Below are 12,928 nucleotides of genomic sequence, written 5' to 3'. Positions count from 1 at the left end.
GCAGACTGGGTTGCATCCCCAGTCAGGCTTGCCCCACCCCCACCCCCTTGTCTACACCTCCCTGCCTGAGGGTGAAGGGGGGAGGGCTAATGGTGGTGGAGCCTCTCCACCGCCCCCCAGAACAGGTGGCAGGGAGGCGGAGGGGGAGGTGGATGCGGGCCAGGCAGATGCAGAGCAGTGAGTGAGGGTAAAGTGCATCTGGACCCAGAGCAGCAGGAGGGGGCATAGAATGGGGCTGGACCTGAAGCAGCATTGGGGGGTAGGGTGGGGCCAGACCCAGAGTGGCGGGAGGCAGGTAGAGCAGGGCTGGATCCAGAGCAGCCAGAGAAGGTGGAGCAGGGCCGGTCCTGGAGTGGTGGGAAGGGGGTGTGGAGTGGGGCTAGACCTGGAGCAGCTGGGGAGGGTGAAGCGGGGCTGGACCTAGAGCAGCAGGGGGGAACAGCATGGGGCTGGACGCGGGACTCCGTCCCCACTCACCCCCCTTCCTCCCATCATTCTTGACAGGCTATTTGCTAGTATATCTATAAAAGCTAATCATCTCATGTCTCACTCTTTGCTTTGGTAAATTAAACAAGCTAAACTCTTTTAATCTCCCCATAAAGGATATGTTCTCCATCTTCTTAACTATCTTAGTATTTCTCCTCTGCTTTCCAGTTTAAATTAACCTTCATTTTGACAGTAGTAACTGGAACTATACATAATATCATAAATGGGGTTTTACCAACGCTAGGTACATAGATACTGATATTTTTTTCCCCTTCCTACAGAATATAGCCAAATACAAACTAGAATTGCATTACCCTTAGGCTAACTATTACTGTCAATTCCTGTGTTTCCAAATAACGTTAAAACTTGGGAAGCAGTGACAAAAAGTTACTGTTGCTTAAACCTTTACCCTGTCAGCCCTCTTCAATTTACTTATTCCTTTGACAAGTTTTAGCCAATTGTCCAGGCTTAGAGTCTACATTACACTCCATGGGCACCTATAAATGAGTGCAGAGGCTACTCTGACATGCTGTAATTATAGCATACTGGAACAGATTCGATTAATTAAGTCTGCTGGAGCATGGTAATTACTGCCCTCCAACCAGCCGCCATGTCTTGTTTATCACCGTCCCTGCACTTCAAAATGGTGGTGGGGTGCTTTTCTAAAGCTGGTTCGATGAACTTTAGATAAAGCACCCCCACTGCCATTTTGAACCGTGGGGATGCTGATACATGAGATACTCTGATTGATTTAATTGGAACCACTTTAATTAAAGCACCTCCTACCCCTTTCAGAGCTCATGTATAGATACCCCATGACTCAGGAAAGTTTGAAAAAAAATTACTTTAAATTTTGTAAATCGTATTTTTCACTTTCATGAAAAAAGCTAAAGTGTTTTAAAAATACTTTTCAACACCCATTCAAACAGCTTTATTATCTCAGGAGTTTGGGCAGGCAATTAAAATTTAGTGGAGGGATCGTTATAGCATCATAAAACTTGCTTTTACTGTCTTCAGGAAAATCTATTCAGTTTTGGTTGAGATGTAAACCACAGAATATAACCACGCTGGAACTATGATTTGTCCTTAATTTTATGAATGCTCTGCCCCTATGGGGCATGCTCATGGTCCCTGTGAGTCTTCTGAAGGGTTCCCATATAATACAGACTTACTGTTCTGCTCAGGAAAATGGGAAAACAGGTTCATCTACTCCCGATGTGGCTGACCTTCTCCATCAACTTACTTGTCCACCACTGGAAACCACGAGACTATACATTTGAGTTGCACCTCTTCCATTCTGAAACCCTTATGAGACGTGATGAAAATCTTACAAGCCTGCTATTCGTCCAGGTTACAGATGGGATAACTAAAGATCTGACAGATTGAACAAAGCCGTCTCTGTGAGAGTCTTTTGCTCTTTGTAATAAATGTTTTTCAAAGCCAATATGCCAAGCCTGTGTGCTTGGTTCTCGTGGATATCAAAGTGGAGCTATACTTTTTGAGACTTGCAATACATGAGCACTCTATAAATTCAAAGAGCATCTTTAACAAATAAAATAGTATCTATGTGTAATTATTCACCCTCACACAGACAAGACAACTCATCTACATGTGTTCTCAGTCCTATTGGTTTCTGTACCCTTTGGTCCACACCTCACATGAAGTAGCTCAACTGTTTAGGTATCCTACAGAGTAGCAGCAACAGGTTGCCCAATACATCCCTTGGACCCTGAGGGATCCTTCTAAGGCCTAGCTTTGTTTCTGGCTCCTGCCCTGGCTCCTAGTTCCTCTCTGTTCTCTAGGTCTTATCCCTACTGACTCAACCCCCAACTGCTGGCGAGGACCAATGTTGTGGACCATTGTTATTTCCTATTCATGACATCAGGAGTCACTTTCAGCCCTCTTCGCTAACTACCAGACCACCTTCGCCCCTTGCACAAAAAGAAGAGTGCCCAGGAATTGATATTCTCAGCCTGCTAGTAATGTCTAGCAAGTAGCAGGTTGGTAAAATAACACACCCCCTACCCTCCTTCTGCTGGTGAGCATGCCAAGAACAATCTAGTAAAAGTTTCTACTATTTTAGTTCAAGTAGAACATATCAGGGATGTCATATGTATCTGGATGTCTTGGGTTCAAACATGTTGACTTATGTTGGGTGTTAGACATGAGCACAATGTTTTGGACTTTTTTCTTTCCACTTTTTTTCAACAAGTTAGATTTCATATCAAAATCTGTTTACAAGCACACTGTTACAAGTGTCTGAGTCAGATGCTGCAAATTAGGCAATGCCAAAATTCTGGGTGTCCATCCAACCTCATTTCTGCTCTCTCATGTCCATGAACTGTGATATAAAGAGCATCTATTCTAAATTAAGACAAGACACAACAAGTGAGTGTAACAAACAAGCAGATGGAATGGGGGAGAGAGGATGAGTGATGGGAAGACATGGTTACACAGACTGGTAATGGGCACAGTTAGCAGGCTGAGCAAAACATTTAAGCTATATTTATATCAGCAGTCCCTGCTGACCACCTGACTAGTTGTTACCAGCCAGCAATTTATCACAGGTGTCGTGTTAGAAGGTTTTGTGGAAGAATTTTAAGGAGGACTGAATAATGGCTTTGGTTGTGTTTGGGCGATCAGAGGAAGAATTCATTCATTGTTACCCCATAATGACCACCTCCCACCCCATATGGGAGGTGCTCAGACAAACAAGCTGGAGTCCCTGTTTATGGCACTTCGAAGGTGTCTGTTGCCATAGTCACAGAGCAGCTTATGCCTTGGCCAACTGCTCTGTGCCACTGGAGCTGAGGATATGTGTGAGATGGTAATTAGTCAAAGAGAAGGGATTTTAATGCAACCTCTCACCTAGACTGCTAAGATTTGGGAAAAAAGCTTTTAATAAAACGAGACAAATTGTCATCTTATTTGTTACAACTAAAACTTGGATGCACCATCTGATCCCAGACACAGAAGAACAGAAGTTTATTGGATTAATTCTAATCTCATAATTGATTCATTCTGGTTTTAATCTGGTTGTAATAAGATAAGATCTTAAAATAGGGTATGTAGCACAACAACTGCTTGGCTTTCAGAGGGGCTCCTAACTTCTGGGAGAGATTGGTTGTAACCTATTCCCAGTTTGAAACATCTCCAAAGTTTGGGTCCATTTGGATCAGCACCTAAATTTCAGAGCTGCCCCTTTTCTGAATAAGACGCCTTATTTTCATCAATATTATTTATTTTTTATGTTGTGGCCATCCATAGAGTACCACACAGGCCTGGGATTTACTGGAGAGTCCCCCTCCAAAGAGTTTACAACTAAAAGGTAAAATATGACAGGTAGAGGAGACAAGCTAGAGGTGGAAGAGATGACTGGAGAACAAAAGTAAGAGAATAATGATGCACTGAGGAGGTACATGCACAAATTCTAGCCAATTGGCTATAGTTCTCAGTGCACATTATCTGCAGTCTTAGGTCTGAGTCTCCCTAAACTCTAGACCTAAATTTGTCTCCTTGGCCAATCTCAAATGTTAGGATTATATTCCAAGGGTGATGAAGGAATTGGCTAATGTCAAAGCAGAACCACTGGCACGGTTGTTCGAGCACTTGTGGTGTTCAGGTTAGGTCCCAGAGGACTGGGAAATGGCCAATGTGGTCCCTATTTTCAAGAAGGGGAGGAAGGAGGATCCAGGTAACTATAAGTCAGTTAGCCTCACCTCTATCCTTGGGACAACCTTTGAAAAAAATCATTAAAGATTATATTTGTGGGAGTCCAGCAGGAAAAATAATGCTGAAGGGCAACCAGTACAGGTTCATAGCAGGTAGATCTTTCCTGACTAACCTTGTTTCTTTTTAAGACCAGGTCACAAAATGCTTAGATGCAGGGAACAAGGTAGATGTCATCTACCTGGACTTTAAGAAAGCCTTTGATATGGTATCTCATCATATTCTCATAAATAAACTGAACGGCTGTGACATAGATGATTACATGGTCGGGTGGGTGCCATATTGGCCAATGGGACACACCCCAAGAGTGGTAGTGGATGGGTCGGCATTGACCTGGAAAGATGTGGGCAGTGGTGTCCCCCAAGGTTCGGTCCTTGGACCAGTGATGTTTAATGTCTTCATCAGTGACTTGGATGAGGGCGTGGAAAGCAATCTGTCCAAATTTGTAGATGATACCAAATTATGGGGTAAAGTAAACACACTACAGGGCAGGGAGTGAATCCAGGTTGATCTGGACAGGTTGGAGAAGTGGGCAGAATAGGATGCAGTTCAACAAGGACAAGTGCAAATGGTAAATCTAGGGAGAAGGACTCACCGGCACGCTTACAGGCTGGGGGAGGACCCTCTCAGCAGCACTTTAGCAGCAAGGGATCTCAGAGTCATAGCTGACTCCAAGATGAACATGAGTTGTCAATGCGATGAAGTGATCAGTAAAGCTAACTGCCCTCTACCATGCATTAGCAGGTGCATCATGAACAGGTCCGGGGAGGTGAAACTTCCCCTCTACGCAGCACTGGCGAGGCCGGATGTGGCACTTCAAAAGGGATGTGGATAACCTTGAGAGGGTCCAGAGGAGGGCCACTCGTATGGTTAGGGGCTTGCAGGCAAGGCCCTATGCGGAGAGATTGAGGGCCCTGGATCTCTTTAGTCTCCACAAGAGAAGGCTGAGAGGGGACCTTGTGGCCATCTAGAAATTCATCAGGGAGGCAACAAGGGATAGGAGATGCTCTGTTCACCAGGGCACCCTTTGGAGTAACTAGAAATAACAGCCACAAACCTGCGGAGAGCAGATTCAAGTCAAACATCAGGAAGAACTTCTTTACGGTGAGGGTTGCCAGAATCTGGAACAGGCTCCCGAGGGAGGTGGTGCTCTCCCCTGCCCTGGGGGTCTTCAAGAGGATACTGGGCAAGCACCTGGCTGGGGTTGTCTGACCTCAGTGCTCTTTCCTGCCCAGGGTAGAGGGTTGGACTCGATGATATGCTGATGTCTCTTTTGATCCTAATATCTCCGAATCTATAAGCTTTGAAAGGAAAAAGAAGATAATCAATAGACACAGCTGAGGTGGATGCGAAATCCTGACTTCCTTCAGCTCTGCCTAAATAAATAACACTGATATTTTAAGCTGAGTGAAGGAGCTGAGAGAAAATTCATGCAACATTTGCTGCCACCTCATAATACCTGACTGTGTATCACCATGTTTAGGCTTTTTCTGGAGATTAGATATTTTTCACGTCAGACCTTGTTTTTTGGGGAAGTGTTTTCATATTACTGCAGTCGTGATGGTGTAGGGCATCTTAGGAAGCAAGATTCATTTGGTAATATTTTTTATTGGACCAACTGTATTGTTGGGAGAGATGTTAGAAAAGCTTTTGGGAAGAAAATATTTTTCCCTGGATCTAGGATTGAAGCAGGTATGGTCTACACAAAATGTCGAGTAGGTGTTGTGTTTGTGGTTGAAAGGTGGGAAACACACTTGTGACTTTTTTCCTAAAGGCAAAATGATATAGTGAGCCCAGCACGGGGCTGAGGGCCAGAGGTTCAGAATTGTAATAGCCCATCAGCTGTGCAGCCTCACACTTCCATGTGTAGGAAGTGCGTTGGGGTTTTTTTTATAGGAAATTTTTCAGTGGTATTCACCTTATCATGTGGGAAAGACCCTGCCTAGATAGGATTTTACAGCTTTACTTACTATTGAAAAAAAAAGGTGTTAATCCATACTCTTTACTAATATTTGAAAACTACACATAGATTTCCAGGGGAAAGGGGTACATTTGAGGTACCCATATTGTCCCTTTGTTTGTGGGCTATATAAGATGTTGTGGGATGGCCTTCACTGGAGTTTTTTAAAGACCAGGTTAGACAAATATCTGTTGGGGAGAGGCTAAGAATACATGACTCTGCCTTATAGGAGAGGATTGGACTAGATGGCCTCATGAAGTCCCTACTAGGCCAACTGTTCAATAATTCCATACTTCTTTGTCCTCACCCATTTGCCTTCATTAACCTGCTGCCTCTTGTTTATATTTAGATAGAAAGTCCTTTGAATTTTGCTCTGTTAGGACAGCATTTTGCACAATGGAGCTCTGCCAGTTGTTGGGGCTCCCAGACACTACCACAATAAATAAAACCCATCAAAATGAATAGTAATGTTAGGAAGGCTGGGGGCATCTGTAATTAAATTCTTCTTTCTGTTAACTTACATTTCTGTAAATAAAGACTAAAGAGTTTGCGCCCTTTGCATGATTATCAGCCTAAGAATGCTGAAATATGTATTTATGGAAGGATACACACTTAACTCCTAATCTCGAAAGATGTTGACCATCTAAAACACTTTAGGCGTGCCTACAAGAGACATATACTGAGGAGCTGCCTAATTAGGTCTGAAGTAAAGCAGAGTCTACACATGCAGGCCTATTAGGCCACAATACACTAATTCACTCCACTGTAGCATAGTACCTGTACACACAACTACTATGCTATGGAGGCATTATTTAGTGCACCACAATGCATGTGTAGACACTGGTGGGGCTGGCTAGGGCACAAGGGTGCTTCAGTGCAGGGGCTGCCTGCTGCCCCTTGTGCGCCTCTGTAGCACATTGGGTCAAGCTGGAGCAGCCCCAGGCTGGCAGGCTGACCCCCAGGGCCACTAGCAGCCAGGGCTGCTTTGACCTGGCTTAACATGCTGCAATTCTGGTTGCATGTGTAAACATGACACCTGGGAGCAATGAACTCCAGTATGAACTGCACCAGGAGTCACACTAATAGCACATGTAGATGCACCCTTTCAGTTGTTGTAGTTATTTTTGTTGGTCTACTCAAAACCATCTGGACAAGTCCTTTGCAAAAGACACAGTCTCTGCCTAGAGGTAATGCGCAATCCAAATTCAACGTGGCACCATACAGGAGAGTTATAAACATACCGACTATAGGGGCAGAAAGGGGCTGACACTGAGAAGAAAGGCGGTTGGGAGGGATAGTACCAATACTGTGACTTATTTATGGTGGTTGGTACAGGACCCAACTTGACCCAATGTACATTATGCCAAACTTTATTTGGTTTTTGTTTGGCATTAGCACAGGACTAGATGGCATACAGCTGAGTGGTTTGGTGGTACACACAGCAGTTGACTACCATTCTTCCTGAAGCAATCCTTTCCGTACTTGGAGAATGTATTTGGCTGCCTAACAGGCTTTCTGATGTGCTTATCCTTAACAACCCTTGGGCGGGAAAGAAGAAACAGTATTGCCATTTTGCTGATGGAAAACTGATGCTCAGGGAGAAGATGTTGTCTACATTTTGTTGTTATTTAAACCTCTAACTCCTCATAGACAGCACTAGGAATTAGACACCTAGATGCATCTAAAAAAAGTGACCTGGCAAGGGTCATACAGGACATTTATAGCAAAGGAGCAACTGAACCCAGGTTTCTTGGGAGAGCCTGTGAAAAACTCAGGAAGGGATGCTCAGATCCACTCAGAGATGCTCAGGGCCACTCCTGGGCAGTCTGCTCTGCCTAATTGCCAGTCTCTGGTGTACACAATGAAAACAAGTGGCTGGGACATATTTTGTGCCAGCTGTGGACCTAGGGTCAGGAAGGAAGCCATACAGACATGGCCCCTCTGAGTTCAATGAAAGCTGGATCGTGCCCCAGTACCTACATGCTTCTCAGAAGCTGGCTTTATATTTAAGTAAGCTCAACCCAGTAGGCATTGTGCTATTAATAGAGAATCCAGATCAGAAGCAATGGGTGCATACATGTCACCGTACAGCAACATTGTTATGGCACCATGGACCATTACTATGCTGTGTGGCTGGCACACGCTTAGATTTTGCACCTATGACACAGTTGTGGTGCACTACAGCTGGGGAGCACACTGTTATGGCCATGTAGCTGGCAGCCACATGTAGACACATGCAGTTGCTACAGTACTGTAGCGCACCATATGGAGGTGTAACATGTTGCTGCATCACCATAGGGCGACGTGTAGGCATGCTCAGTAAGTTACTATGAACAACATGTTTGCTGGTGTACCAGACACAAAGGGTCAGGTCTCCAAGTTGGGTAAATTGGCTGGGCGTCATTGATGTAGAGGAGGTGCTAATTTACCCCAGCTGAAGATCCAGGCCAACATCCAGAAAGGCCCTGTCCCAAAGCCCTCTCGTAAGCTAAACCAAAGGCAGAGGGGAAGAACTAGGAGGCTTTACAGTTTCAGCACTTAGAGGCTATGAAGTCCTGGTTTTAGGGGCGCACTTCTAATGCCCACCGATGGACCTCTCCTCCATCAATCTGTCCAATCACCTTTGAACACAATTCAATTATCAGCCTCCACCATGTTCAGTGGCAATGATCCTCCAAATTCATTATGCACTGTGTGAAAATGAACTTCCCTTCTTTTGTTTTCAACTAATCATTTCTTTGCATGGTTCTCAGGCCCCGCATTCTGAGAGACCGGCATTACAAATCCCTATTTCCTTTGTCTGCACCATTCACGGTTATCTAGACCTCTAGCATAACCTTCTCCCAATTTTTTGCCCCTCCTAAGCTGATATCCTCTCAGTTTGGGTTGTCTAAGTGATGGATAAAAAAGATTTTTTTTTTCCCTAAATCGGTCTCTCTCCTCTATGCACAGGATGTAACTTTAAATATTAGTGCCTGGGATAGTGCGTGCATGGGAAGGAGGACTTATCTCCTTGCACACCGGCTGTGGTGGCAGCGGCAGGGGCATAAGCTGTTGTGCTGTTTCCGAAAACTTCCCCGACACAAGCTGCATGAACAGTGCAGCCAATCTTACCCTAAGACTTGCCATTGCGGCACCCATCTAAAATGGCACCTGGTGACTCCCTCCAAGTTATACTACTGTTTCCTTATAATATAAGGCAGTCCCCCTTCCTTCTTTCTTGTGCTTTTTGTCTGGTCCCTCCTCTTGAAACCAAATTACATTTATTTTGATCCTGTTGGCACAAAGATTGCCTTAACTTCGTTTAATAAAATCACTCATGAAAACAATTTCCTCGAGTCTTGCAATTACAGCACTGGTAATTAGAGACTTTAGTGAATGAATACTGTATTAGATTAAACATAGGCCAGAGAAACACACCCTCATTACATTTTAATCACCCCTGAAGTGCTGCAGAAATTAGCAATGTGCCAAAATGGAGCGTTTGATGAAAGTGTGATGACTTTTGAGAAGGTGTCGTTGCAGTGCATCTGGTTGGGGGTATGTCATTTTTCCTTCTTCTTCTTAGTCCTGGCAACAGAGAACACCTACAAAGCATGCATCGTCACCATTTGGTGCTTCACAAAGCTGGTACAACACTCGTCTGATGGAACATTTTTGCCATCAGAGACTGCCGTTTTGTTGAAAGGGAAGCTTTCCATAGGAACGTGGTAATTCAGACAAAAAATCATTTAGAAAAATATCAAACTGAAGAACTTTGATTTGAACATGTGTTATTTCGTGCCATGACATTTTGTATTCTTTATAATATAAAATAGAAATAACTTGCATTTGGAAGGAAACATTCCTATATTGTCAAAAGGAAATGTTTGAACTGACCCATAGTACCTTATTATAACACTTTTGAAAGGTGAACTTGGGAACAGAAGCTGGCTGGACACTAAGAGCCAGGTAATAAACACTGATACCAGTTTAACGGCACATTATATTTTACCCAGACCCTAAATTTTTTAACACACAAAAGGTGAGACTGACCCTCCTTGATCTCTCATTAATCAGCTTTTTATTTTCTTCCATGCATTGTATGTCTGCTATCCATGGGGATTTCTGTCACCCCCTCCCCTCTGCAATTTCTCACTATGCTATGCCGGATTCCCTGTGATCAGAAACCCGATGAAGTATATCTTGCATTCGAAAGTTTGTCTAACTTTATCCCACCAACACAGTTGGGCAAATAAAATATCACCCTAAGAAAGCCTTGCCTCTCACATATTTTCTGGACCATCACAGCTACAACATCACTCTTGCAGTACCCTTATTTATTCATATATTATACACGATTCCCCTTTTCCCCCAAGAAGTAGAGATCAGAAGCTGGGTAGCATGTCTTAAATGAGAAAACCGATTCTACACAGCTGAGTTAAAAGGAAAAATCTTTTCTTTCTTCATTCTGCCTTCCCCAAACAAGGTTTGCATCTTATTTGGAGGTGTGTGGTATGTGAATAAATAAGGTATATCACGGGCTTTTAATTCTCGGGGGAAATGCGATGTCCTGGCTTTTGTTTCACTTCGGAACAAAGAAATACCTGGAACTGTGCAGGTTCCCACCAAACAAAAACTCTGGGTTCTGCACAGCTGGAGGGCTTAGGCACAACATTTACTGGACTTCATTTTTATTATGAGGTACTGGTCATAAGAAAACGTCTTCTTTAACAGTTATGGAAGAACAAACTCTGAGATATTACATAAATACTGGAATCATGAACGTGATTTTTGAAACATCTGAGTCAGGCAACAGATACAAAGGACCTCAGAGTTTGGACAAACATAACTTGTAACCACTTTGAAAAGAAGAGGGTGAGATGCTGCTCTGAGCATGCATGGACTGTTATGATCTAATTGTTACGTCTGCCTGATCCTGTAGTGATACAAGTTATCTAAACTGTGACCCTGAATGAAACAGGGTTAAACCTGCAGTGGTTTTGCTACACTTCTGTCAATATAGAGGCATGAAGACATGACAGTTACATAGCAACAGCTTATATCAGTGCAATTTGATATTAACATAATTTTTATATCTGTCTATACCTTTCGAGTACAAACAGAAGTCAGATTTCTCCCCCGGCAAGGCCTTTTTAATCTGGGTTGCAACAGATGGACATCCCCATTACGATAACATTTTTCCTGGGACACTCATAGCTAATTCATGTTAAATGTCATTCATTCCAAGGACAAGGTACTAGGTCTGTGCAAAATTTCTCCACCTGTTTTGTTTCGGCACTGTTTCAACTCATTGCGAGCTCGAAAAGGTGAAATCAAAATGAAATGAAGGGCCTTGAAACAGTCTTGAAACAAAACAAGGCTAATTGAAACATTTCAAAAGTTTCAGAATGTTTCGAGTTTCAAAGCAGCCACCAACCAGACGGTGGGAGACAAGGGAGAACCAGGGCTCAGCCCATCCGGGAGTACAGCCCTGGCTTTCCCTGCCTCCCGCGGCCAGGCTGCAGGAAGCTGATTGCAGCGCAGGGGAAGGGAACTGAGCCTAGGCTCAGTTCCCCTCCCCAGTGCTACAATCGGGCTGGGGAAAGGACCCCTACCATCTGGCCGGCAGATCAGGGGCCCATAATCCCGGGAGGACTGGCAGAGCCCTCACAGCCCTCCTGGGGTTGTGGGCCCCCCATCTGCCTGCCAGACGAGAGAGGCTGTTTTGAGTTTCCCCATTATAGCCTGTGGGTGAAATGTCAAAACAGCATTGAAACAGAGTCACTGTTCTGATGAAACAAAATGGAACAGCGGTTTCGAATTGAAATGAAATTCGAAATGAAACACTGTTCTGTCAAAACCTTGAAATGCAAGCTGAAATGGAAAGGTGCCGTTTCGCATAGCCCTACAAGGTACATGCATTAAGGGTTGTGCCATTATTATTTTGGCACAGGTTTTGACTTGGATCAATCAGAACAGACTCAAATGCAACATCGGCTTTTAGCGTCACATATAATCCATTCATTAGCCAGAAAAGTTTGCTTATTTCTTACTCTCTTTTTAGGGAAGAGATTCAAAGTTGGCCTAGGAAATCAGAGGCGCTTTTCCTGGTCTTAAAAATTCCCATATGAAAGAATTTCTTACTCTTCCCTTATGAAATGTAGGCCCGCAGGGGGATATCCTGCATCATTAAGTTATCCCTGTTATCTTGGGCAATTACCCAAGGTAATCCTTTAAAGAGTTCCTGACTGTCACGGTACAGGGTCCTGCAGGATGGCTGTGGTCTCCCCAAGGCCTCCTTACCGTGCCAAGTTGGCCCAATGGGCACCCTCAATTTTCGCCCGCCATGGCTTTGTTGGTAAATATATATTAGGGAGGCTGCCTTTACATCATCTTGGGCACGGTTTTGCTGTACTCTGACCCTGTGGGCTCCTGGACCCCTTGTGGGTCCTGTTCTACAATGCGTGTTTCGGGGTGCCCTAGCTTTATGGGCCATGCGTGGCTCCAACCACCCCTTTACCATGCCCCAAGCCTCACAGATGGAACTGAAGTTGTTCGGTCTGGGCCTTGTTACAGTTTGGCCCCCTGGTCCTCCTCGGGCACTCTGCAGCCCTGTCTCGCTCTGCGCCTCACTGGTGCTGGGGTCGGCGCACCCCAAATGCCGTGCCCTCTCTGGCGGTGGGGTCAGTGCACCACAGATGCTGTTCCCTCTCTGGCACCGGGGTCCCCTATGAGGCTTCCTCCATCCCCTAATAGCCTCACTGAAACCAC

The sequence above is a fragment of the Crocodylus siamensis genome, chromosome 4 (assembly GCF_052110815.1).
Source record: "Crocodylus siamensis isolate JL-2025a chromosome 4, ASM5211081v1, whole genome shotgun sequence".
In the NCBI taxonomy this organism is placed as follows: Eukaryota; Metazoa; Chordata; order Crocodylia; family Crocodylidae; genus Crocodylus; species Crocodylus siamensis.
Note: the sequence above shows the minus strand (reverse complement) of the source record.